Consider the following 12,457-nt stretch of genomic DNA (forward strand, 5'->3'; position numbering starts at 1 on the left):
ATTTATGCTGCCAACAAACATATGAACAAAAGATCATCATCATTGGTCATTAGATAAATAAAAATCAAAACTACAAGGAGATGCCATCTCATGCCAGTTAGAATGGGGATCATTAAAAAGTCTGGAAACAACAGATGCTGGCTAGGATGTGGAGAAAGAGTAACGCTTTTACACTGTTGGTGGGAGTGTAAATTAGCTCAACCATTGTGGAAGACAGTGTGGTGATTCCTCAAGGGTCTAGAACTAGAAATATCATTTGACCCAGCAATTTCATTACTAGGTATATACCCAAAGGATTATAAATTATTCGATTGTAAAAACACATACACATGTATGTTTATTGCAGAACTCTTCACAATAGCAAAGACTTGGAACCAACCAAAATGCCCAACAATGTTAGACTGGATAAAGACAATGTAGCACATATACACCATGGAATACTATGCAGCCATAAAAAAGAATGAGTTCATGTTTCTTGCAGGGACACAATGAAGCCGAAAACCATCATCCTCAGCAAACTAACACAGGAACAGAAAACCAAACACTGCATGTTCTCACATATAGTGGGAGTTGAACAATGAGAACACATGGACACAGGGAGGGGAACATCACACACTGGGGCCTGTCAGAGGGTGGGGGGAAAGGGGAGGGAGAGCATTAGGACAAATATTTAATGCATGCAGGGCTTAAAACCTAGATGAGGGGTTGATAGGTGCAGCAAACCACCATGGCACACGTATGTAACAAACCTGCACGTTAAGCACACGTATCCCAGAACTTAAAGTAAAATTTTAAAAAAATTATAAGTAAGATTATTTTTAAAAAATTGAAAATAATAACTTTTCTTATTCAATCAAATTTTATTGAGCCCTTAATTCTGCAAACTATTCTAGGCACTGTGGTGAAATCTAAGATAATACATAATATTCATTTTAGTTCGGGTCTATATAATCTTGTCTATACTTGCTTTAATGTGACCTTATAGAATATACCAGGTTAACTGAATTTGTGAGAGTAACCAATCTACTTCAGGCTAATATTTATTATTGTTTTATTCATTAATTTTATAGTCCTTCACCAAAAAACGATTATGAGTTATTACTGAAAAATTTGGTGGGAATTCAAAAAGGAATATTGCATTTCTGCTGACCTGCCTAAGGTGTTCACATACTAGTAGAGAAGACAGAAACAAACACCAAAGATTATAGTAACTAATATTAACATGAACAAACACCTATGAGAGTAAAGAGAAGAAAGTGATTAATTTCTTCTTGTCTACTCCTTGAGAGCAAAAACTATTTCTTTCATGTTTAAAAAATATCACCCATGGACAAGTGCCTGTCTCATTATAAGCATTCAATAAATATTTGTTTAATACATAAATAAAATTTTAAATGTAATTTACAGATAAAGTTATATTTGTGTTAATCTTAAAAGACAGGATACTTCCAGGAGAAAAGTGGTAGGAAGAGCTTTCCAGGCAGAAAGGATAACGTGAGCAAAATTATACAAAGACAAAAATGAATGATGTGCATGAGGGACAGTAATTATTCAATTATAGCAAATAATGCCATATATACTTAAGGCTTTTTCTAAAACAGTTTCTTTAGACTCAGACAATGAGTGAAAATGTATGACAACTGAAGGAAATGAAACATTATTCTGTAGGTAATTAGGAATCACTGATGGTTTTCAAGTGACAGGATGAGAACTTGTCTAAGTTCTTTGTACTAATGGAGAGAGAGAAAGAAAAAAAAAAGGAAATAGTACACCTAAAACCTTTGTAAGTATTTTTAAAGGGTTGTAAAAATAAAGATTCAAAAATTGTCTCCACACATGGTACAAAATTTAATTCAAAGACTGAGATGTGCTGCTATACATACAGGTAATTTTTCTCAAAAAATTGGCATCTACTCCCTTAGACAAGCTGAGTAGTAACAAAATGATGCCATGTATTACTGTGCTTTTTTTACCTCATGAACTCGTCATATTTTAATTCAATATCAGATTATTTCTTTGTAGGAGATGCTTTGGGGATATGGACAGGCATTGTATTTATGAACTGTAGTGTAGGTTAGCCATTTCCAATTTAGTAGAATCAGAACCTTTTTTTTTTTTTTTTTTTTTTTTACAATGACACAAATGCTCTGGGTTTAAAAACTACTTCTTTAGGAGTATGTGAGGACTTATAGCCAATAATGTTTGTCATTAGCTTACCATAAAGAAAATCATCCAGTGTTTATTACTTGATGCCTTTTATTTTTGCTGCAATCCTAGTGGCTAATATATACATTTACCAGCTGTATATTATTTGAAAGATCTTGAAACATTATTTCATCAGTAGGAAGTTGGATATTTTCCATGAGCATAAGAAAAAGCTCCAAAGAATAGATTCAGAAAGATTTAAAATAATCAGTAGATGGTTTTAAAACAAAAAAGCTCACAATAAAGGAGTGAGGCTGATTCTTATGACCCAGTCATGCACCTGCCTCCACTGCTGTCATTATAGCACAAAAAAATTCAGATTTAAATTCTTTCTGTAGCTGAGGATGTACATGTAGTTTCAAGCTGCCCTTTCATAATAGCTGCTTTGCAATATATATTTTTTCAGAATAATGTATTTATTTATTTTTTATGTAATGTTTTTTATTTTTTATTATTTTTTTTGAGATGGAGTTTTGCTTTTGTTGCCCAGGCTGGAGTGCAATGGCATGATCTCAGCTCACTGCAATATCTGCTTCCGGGTTCAGGCGATTCTCCTGCCTCAGCCTTCCGAGTAGCTGAGATTATAGGCATGCACCACCACGTCTGGCTAATTTTGTATTTTTAGTAGAGGCGGGGTTTCTCCTTGTTGGTCAGGCTGGTCTCAATCTCCCAAACTTAGGTAATCTGTACCCCTTGACCTCCCAAAGAACTGGGATTACAGGCATGACCCACCATGCCCAGCCTAATTTTTCACAATAACATATTACAAAAAGAGCATGCTATTGTAACATTTCCATGTATACTCCCCAACTGCCCTTCACTTCTGTTGTTGTCCAAAGTTTGTTGTATGTCTCTCCTCAGTATAATAATTTTCAGGTCCATAGTCATGCAAAATTAAATGTGCATACTTGAAAGATGTGCTGTATGGGTAAACAAAAATATGATTCTGCTGACTTTGAGAATTATTTTATTTGGTTCATGAATTTATATTCATATATGTAAGCTTTAAGTGCTTCAAGATACTATGTATGTGATACCAAAAAACAAATCATTATTCAAGGCCATAATAATTGTTATGAGTAACCTATTACAATTTGTTAGCACAGAAGTGACCTTTTCCTTGTAAGCAAAGGGCACATTTTACAGCTTTCTGAACATGTCTTATCTACTTAAGAAGTTTGAGAAAATATAAGATGTGGTGACATTTAGTTTTATTCTAGTTCATTGCCATTAACTTCTCGTTGCTGACTTTTAGTCATATATGGTCCTTTAAGACAAAAAATAAAAACTCTGTATGTCAGTGAAACTTGTTAAAGTATGAAGAACATAAGAAAAGGATTGAAGAGTTTAATAAATTCTTATGATAGTTAATACTGAGTGTCAACTTGATTGGATTGAAGAAAACAAAATATTGATCCTGGGTGTGTCTGTGAGGGTGTTGCAAAAGAGATTAACATTTGAGTCAGTGGTTTTGGGAAGGCAGATCCACCCTTAATTTGATGAGCAGAATCTAATCAGCTGCCAGCAAATATAAAACAGGCAGAAAAACGTAAGAGACTGGCCTAGCCTCCCAGCCTACATCTTTTTCCCATGCTGGATTCTTCCTGCCCTCAAACATAAGACTCCAAGTTATTCAGTTTTGGGACTTGAACTAGCTCTCCTTGCTCCTCAGCTTGCAGGCTGCCCATTGATGATCATATTAGTTAATACTTAATAAACTCCCATATATATATATATATATATATGTAAATATATATGTATGGGAGTTTAAGTATTTATATATAATGTATATTATATATAAACATATTTTTATATATAATTATATTATACTTAAATATATTTTTATATAATTTAATTATATATAAATATATTTATATATAATTTATATTATATATAATTATATTTTTATATAATTATATATAATTATAATTTTATATAATATAATTATATAAATATAATTTATATATAAATATATATTTATATATAAATATATATATAAATATATATTTATATATATTTATTTTTATATATTTATATAATTTATATATAATTAAATTATATATAATTATATTTATATGATTAAATTATATATAAATATATAAATATTATATAACATATATATATATATAAGTTCTGTCCTAGAGAACCCTGATTAATACACTTTTATTAGTCATCTAGTACATCTCTTAAATAACCACAAGAAATACATACACCATCAAAAAAGGGATGCTTGAGAAGATTTCCATCAAACTCTGTTCTTTACAAAAACCTCATCACTGCAAAAACTTAAGCTCTCTTTGAGCAGCAATAACTTATAAGTACCATTTCCACATACTTAAATTCACATCAACAGTAGAAAGATTACAACATAGGATATGCTTCTAATTCTGAGCTTTTTTCCAATGTTGAAATTTAACCCAGTATGCAATTCCATGCCAGCCATGTCACAGCATTTAGTATACTCAGTGTCTGGCCTTGAATCCTGTGGATCAATCCAGCCATGAATTTAACAAAATGTAGAACCTTTCTATTGAGCATATGTTCAACCATGCATTTGCTATCCTCCTCTCCACAGTGTGTAATGGATTTGGACATAAAATTTAAGGTATTTCACAGGCTGTTTGGTATGTATAGAAAATCGGAGTTCAGAATGAGGATTTTATCTCAGTTAATTCAATGTTTGAAGTGTGTGTGTCAGATATATGAGAGATAGGTAGTTATATTGTGTGTGCAATGAAAGAATCAAATCTTTCTTACTCCTCCCCTATGCTTAGCCTTCCTTGAATGTGTTCATTAAACTGATAAATGACTTCCAAAAAAGAACATTAGAAATGCTTCAGACATTGGAGAATAAAAGGAGAATGAGAAAAACTGAAATCGAAGTTAGAATATAACAGAGAATATTCTATTACAAACTTCAGTCTTAGTAATTGTTATTTTGATACCGTAATTTTCTTTTCACTATTGGCTATGATAATATTCCAAATATTAAATTTGTAAAAATCAGACCCTTATACTAATTACAAATTGAATGGAAAATATCTGAGATATGTCTTAGTCAATTTAGAAAGTTCATTTTGCCAAGGTTAAGCACATGCCCAAGACACAGCCTCAGGAATTCCTGAGACATATGCCCAAGGTGGTCAGGGGTACAGTTTGCTTTTATACATTTTAGAGAGACATGAAACATCAATCAACATGTGTAAGATTAAATGGTCTGGTAAGGTGGGACAACTCCAAGCGGAGGCTTCCAGGTTAGAAGTAGATAAAAGAAAAAAGGTTGCATTCTTTTGTGTCCTTGATCAGCCTTCCACTGAATACACAATTCAGTCTGGCTCACTGAATCTGCATTTTTACATAAATAATAGAAAAGAGGGAGCAATCGAATATGTATTTGTCTCAGGTCGGCTCAGGAGAATAACTTTGAATAGTATGAGCGGCAGGTTTGCCCTAAGCAGTTCCCATCTTGTCTTTTCCCTTTAGCTTAGTGATTTTGGGGTCCCAAGATTTATTTTCCTTTCATATTTCTCGTATTTTCTTTAAAAATCTTTCAGAATAAGCACTTTTGAGAGAAAAATGAGTCTCTGATCTCAGGTTTTGTCTGATCTCTTATGGTTAGGATGGTTTATTCCTAGATGTGTAGGTCCCACAATATGAGGAAACCTCATTTTTGAGGTTAGCAGGTTGTGAAGTCTCATTTCCTACAAGGGGAAAATAAGAAGAAGAGAAAAACAACAACAAACAAAAAAAGAACAATCTTGGAAAACCAATATAGGCCATATTACTCTGAAGTTCATGTATCATTAGGCATTATGAAAGTGGCTTATATATGTAAATAGGTTGCTGTTATTACCTTCTAAAGTTTAAGTTGTCTAGCTTCACTTTGCAGGGCTTTAAGAAAGCACAGCTGCATGACTTTGGAGAAGTGAAGCCAGGAAAAATTTTAGAATTAAGTTCAAACTGTAGAAAATAATAAAAATTAGGCAAGACTAGAATATAGTAACAGGTGTACTAGTTTATATTGAAATATAATTTCTGTCTCTTCAGTCTCTTCTTATTAAAAACAAATTATAATATGACCCATTTATTTGTGAGCTTTATTCTTATGCTTGACATTATTATCTGTATAAAGTGTATCAAGGGCAATTATTTTTCACATAGGCTTTTTAAACAGGCTTTTATGGAACTCTTTTCCATAAGAAATCTCAATAAGACTTATTTTTTTAAGCTGAGCCGAGCCATGAGTTTGTACCCTCAAATACCTATGAGTTGAGTAAATTTCTTTCCTCTTAAGGTCCAAAGATAACATGGGGTTGCTGGGCCTGTTACAAAGGCCCTTTACCTACCAAAGGTCAGAAATCCTGTACAGGGACTCTGCAGACAAGGTAACAGGCTGGTTTTCCCAGTGGGCTTTTATTGGCTTTTTAAGCCAAGTTTAAAGGAAAGCAACAACATTCCTGTAAAAGCCTTGCTAAAACAAGCAGTTTCTCCCATTGTGTCCTGTTGCAAAAGGAAACATTCTTACTGCACTTATGCAAATAACTATATTGCCATAAGTTAAAAATACTCACAAATAGTTTCCAAATTCTGGAGAAATTAGGTAGAGAGAAATAGCTCCAAATTTTGTTCACAGGAATATACTTTACTCCATTGTTCAAATCTGCAAATAGCTTAAAAGACAAGTTTTCTTGACTGAAAAACAAAACAAAGGATCAGCAACATTTTAAGCAAAAAGTCAAGAAAATTACTTTAGTCTTTAGTTCAGTCCATGAAGTTAACTCTTTTTTGACATTCATGATCATTTCAGCTCTCTATGAGTTCTGAAAATGTTTTCCTTATTCTAATGTCACAATTTCCAAAGTTATTAGAAACCTACATTCAAGAGCACCTAACAAGGTGCTATACTGATTAGAAATCACCTTTTGAAGAATATCAAAACAAGACAATAGTCTATGGATGACAAGTCTTAGGACAACCATTATTAGTCCCAATTGACTAGAAATTCATTACTTCTGTGGCATATAAAAGTTTCACATAAAAATTATAATTATTAATAACATACACTAAGTCTTATTAAAATTATGAGTTTCCCAATATTTTGGAACACAGACCAATAACATTTATATAAATATAGCCCAAAGGAAACCAAATGTTATTTTATATTTGTCAGTGCTTCCTGTGTGATTTTTATACCAAATAAGCTGAATATGTCTCATTTGGACTTCAAGAAAATAATATCAGAAAATTAATGAAAATTAATATCAGAAAATTAATGAGAATGCAAGTTAGAATTTGACTTTGGAAAGTTTATCAAATATAAAAAGTTTAAAATGCTTCATATCACAAAATAGGATCACAGGTCATTGTAAACTAAGTCATTAATTTAACCAAAGTGATAAAAGATTCTTTAAAAAAAAAAAAAGGTGAAAACCTTTCTTTTTGAGAAAGCAGTCAATTTCACAATAACCTCTAATAAAAACAGTGCAAGGCCAATTAAATCTGTCTCTCAATATCTTATAAGCAATCTATAAAATTTTAATTATCTTGACCATAAGATAATTTCCATAAACCTTCTTATAATCTCTATAATTTGTATTAAGGAGTCAGTTAACATGACAAGGAAACCTTGTTAATCTGACACCAGGGCCCAGATGTTGCTTTTGCATCAGTGTGCCAATGATATTAATAGTTAATTTCTAGAGAAACTGAACTAATTTTATAACTTAAAATTATCCCTTAAAATCTCATGTGTTGATCTTTTCCTAGATATTCCTTAGGAAATGAGATGTTGAATAGTTTTAATTCCTGGCCCTGTGTCTGAAGATGAGAATTTAATTTAAGCTCTCAGTGTGCTAGATTTAGCAGAACTTGTTTTCCTTTTTACACTTAGGAGTAAAAGCCCTGTAACTGAATGGCATAAGGACTTTAAAAGCATGTACAGAAAGTTGCATGGATGTAACCACTGTAACTAAAAATACTTTTTAGGCTGCTTTTTTTCTAAGCAAACCAAAACTTAATAATGACATGGGGATTTATTTTGCTAAAACGTAAGATCTGTTAAGCCAGTTGCAAATAGGGAAAAGAAAAGACTTTCTGCAGTGCACAGAAAATTATGTTGGAAATAAACATTTCCATTAGACCTTTAAGGAAGCATTTTTAGCATCAGGCTACAACAGTTAGAACCCAAGGAGGAAAACAACTTATATGAACTAAAATTGAGTTAAAGAAAGGTGTTATTATTTTGCACCTTTTAAAAGAAGAGAGAAAACAAAAAATGGTGAGACACAATAAAAGTTAAAGTTTAGGTTAAAAAAGTTAAAATCTGTTATAATTTATTAAGAGTAAATCCTTAATAAAATTTCATTGTTCTAAATAATTCTTTAGTGTATACATGCTTTTTTTTTATAGCAAAATGAAATTTCTAGAAAGACTGTTATAAATAATTTTCCTTTAATTATAGACAATGTGATACAAATTATTTATGACATGCTTAAACTTTCTGTTTTATCCCAGACATTCCTCTTCCTTAAATAATGAGTTATTTTATTTTAGGACAAAAATTTCTATACAAGATTATTTTTCAGATAAAATTATTTTCCTTTTAACGTTTCTTGCCAAGAAAACCTCTTTACCTTTATAACTTTACTTACATTGTTCTTATTCACTTATACTTAATTTCATGAATAACTTTTAAATTACCTTTGAAGTAGAAAAAAAAATATTTACCTTTAAATAAAAACACTTTTGTAAGAAAAATATTGTTCTATAAGTTAAAAAAAAAAAAAAAAAATTTACCTTTAAAAAAAAAAAATTTATAAAAAAAAAAATTGTTCTAAAATTTAAAAAAAAAAAAAAAAACTAGAAAGGACCCAGAAATTTAATAAATAGTTACTATTTAGCTTAGTATAACTTCACATTTTAAATTACATGACAAGGTTCTTTACAGGCACCTATTCCATTCCATTAACCTAATTATTTTTTAAGTGTGCTCACATTCTTTATGAAAACTGTGATACTTATAATTTAAAGTAATTTCACTTTTAACCATTTTTATAATGTGAATTTAAGGCTTTTCTAAGTAAGAACCTTAAGGTTAGGTAAGTATGTTATTTTTGTTTGTTGGTTTGTTTTTTTCAGGATTTAGCTGTTTTTGTTAACTGAACAATATGTAAATCAAAAACCAAATTCTAATCCCCCCTCCACACCAACGTTCTGAATGGAAATACTCCTCAGCCAGGGCTCTTAAAATTTAAGACTAGTTCAAGCCATGATAGGCAGTAGGAGTTGGACTAGCTTCATTATTCTTCTCTGACATTAGCAACAACACAGACTTTAAGTCTGATAAGAAACATTTTATGACTTATTCTCTCTGAAGCCTGCTATCTGGAGGCTTCATCTGCAAGTATAATAAGAACTTGGGTCTTCACAATCCTTTACCATAACCCATACATTCCTTTCTACTGATCCCTGGTCTTTAGATAAATGCAACCAACTGTCAACCGGACAATGTTTAAATTTACATATAACCTGAAAACTCCTGCTTTGAGTTGTCCCACCTTTCTGGACCAAACTGATGTATTTTTTAAATGTAATTGATTGATGTCTCACGTCTTCCTAGAAGTTGTAAAACCAAGCTGCACCATGACCACCTTGGGCAAATGTTCCTAGGACCTCCTGAGGTCTATGTCACAAGTCATGGTCACTCATATTTGGATCAGAATAAATCTTTTTGAATAATTTATAGTTTGACTCTTTTTGTCAGCAAATATTAAATGTCTTATTAAATTTTACATTAAAACAATAATTCTCTTTTGGCTGCATTCATAGCTTTATAACCCTCATGCCAAATTTTAATATCTAGCAGAGATAAATAATACAGGCTGGCAATTCTGAAGTCATTTCTAATTCTATTTCACCAAAAATGTTAAAACCAGCTTATTTGTTAAAAATTTACTTAAGTCACATGAACATGAAAAAGCATTTGGCTTAAAGTCTATTTTTCTGATAAAGTGTTTTATTTAAGCTCTTTTTTTTTTTGAGACAGAGTCTTGCTCTTTTGCCCAAGCTGAAGTACAGTGGTGTGATATTAGTTTACTGCAATCTTTGCTTCTCAGGTTCAAGCATTTCTTGTGCCTCAGCCTCCTGAGTAGCCGGGATAACTGGTGAATGCCACCATGCCTGGCTAATTTTCTTATTTTTAGTAGAGATGGGATTTCACCTTGTTGGCCAGGCTAGTCTCAAACTCCTGACCTCAATTTATCCACCCACATTGGCTTCCCAAAATGATGAGATTACAGGCATGAGATACCATGCTTGGCCACAGATTTCAGTGTTTTATAAACCCAATTAGTTACAGCTCTTTTATACATGTTTAGTAGTAAAATATCATATCCACAACACATAAATACCTAGACTTATTAGACACATAGATAGAAATAGATCTTACAGATTCATAAAACCCCTATTTTTCTCTTATTTTAGACTTCCAAGTTCTTGAAAACCTGTTTTATTACCCTAGGCAGTTGTCAGCAAGATAGTCCCAAATTTGCATATTAAAGAAATTCTTAGGTGAAAAATCAGATAACAAAATTTGCATCTCATAATACAGAGAGGAAGTGTCTTGTGGTGAAACGGGTGAGGCCAAGATGGCCAACTAGCAGCAGCAGTGATTAGAGGCTTCCATGGGAAAAAAAACATATGTGTGTGACCTCTCAGCAGAAACCCTGCAAGCCAGAAGATAGTGGGGGCAAATATTTAATATTCTAAAGAAAAAAATTTTCAATCCAGACTATTGTATCAAGCCAAACTAAGCTTCATACATAAGCAAAGGAGAAATAAAATCCTTTTCAGACAAGCAAATGGTGAGGGATTTTGCTACCAACAGGCCTGCCTTGCAAGGGCTCCTGAAGGAAGGAATAAATATGGAAAGGAAAAACCCAGTACCAGCCACTGCAAAAACGCACCAATATATAAAGACCAGTGACATTATGAAGAAACTTCATCAACTAGTGTGCAAAATAACCAAATAACATTATGATGAAAGGATCAAATTTACACATAACGATACTAACCTTAAATGTAAATGGACTAAATGCCCCAATTAAAAGACACAGACTGGCAAATTGGATAAAGAGTCAAGATCCATTGGTGTGCTGTATTCAGGAGATTCATCTCATGTGCAAAGACACACAGAGGCTCAAAATAAAGAAATGGAGGAAATTCTTCCAAGCAAATGGAAAGCAAAAAAAAGCAGAGTTTGCAGTCCTAGTCTCTGACAAAACAGATTTTAAATCAACAAAGATCAAAAAAGACAAAGATGGGCATTACAAAATGGTAAAGGGAACAATTCAACAAGAAGAGCTAACTATCCTAAATATATATGCACCCAATACAAGAGCACCCAGATTCATAAAACAATTTCATAGAGACTGACAGACTTAGACCACCACACAATAATAGTGAGAGATTTTAACACCCCACTGTCAATACTAGACAGATCAATGAAACAGAAAATTAACAGGAATATTCAGGACTTGAACTCAGCTTTGGATCAAGTAAACCTAGTAAACGTCTACAAAACTCTCTCCAAATCAAGAGAATATACATTCTTCTCAGTGCCACATGATACTTATTCTAAAATCAACCACATAATTGGAAGTAAAACATTCCCCAGCAAATGCAGAAGAACTGAAATAATATGAAACAGTCTCTCAGACCACAGTGCAATCAAATTAGAACTCAGGATTAAGAAACTCTCTCAATGCCACAAAATTACATGGAAAGTGAACAACATGCTTCTGAATGATTCCTGGGTAAATAATTAAAATAAGGCAGAAATCAAGAAGTTCTCTGAAACCAATGAAAACAAAAAGATAATGCACCAGAATCTCTGGGACACAGCTAAAGCATTGTTTAGAGGGAAATTTGTAGCACTAAATACCCACACCATAAAGCTAAAAATATCTCAAATCAACACCCTAACATCACAGTTTAAAGAGCTAGAAAAGCAAGAGCAAATTAATTGTAAAGCTAGCAGAAGACAAGACAAAGATGAGAACAGAATTGAAAGAGACAGAGACACAAAAAAACCCTTTGAAAAATCAACAAATCTAGGAGCTGGTTTTCAGAAAAAATAACAATAATAATAATAACAAAAGAGATAGACCACTAGCTAGACAAATCAAGAAGGAAAAAAAGAATTAAATGGACACAATAGAAAAATGATAAATAGGATATCATCACTGACCCCACA

This window comes from Cebus imitator, unplaced genomic scaffold (genome assembly GCF_001604975.1).
Source record: "Cebus imitator isolate Cc_AM_T3 unplaced genomic scaffold, Cebus_imitator-1.0 Scaffold154, whole genome shotgun sequence".
Classification (NCBI taxonomy): domain Eukaryota; kingdom Metazoa; phylum Chordata; class Mammalia; order Primates; family Cebidae; genus Cebus; species Cebus imitator.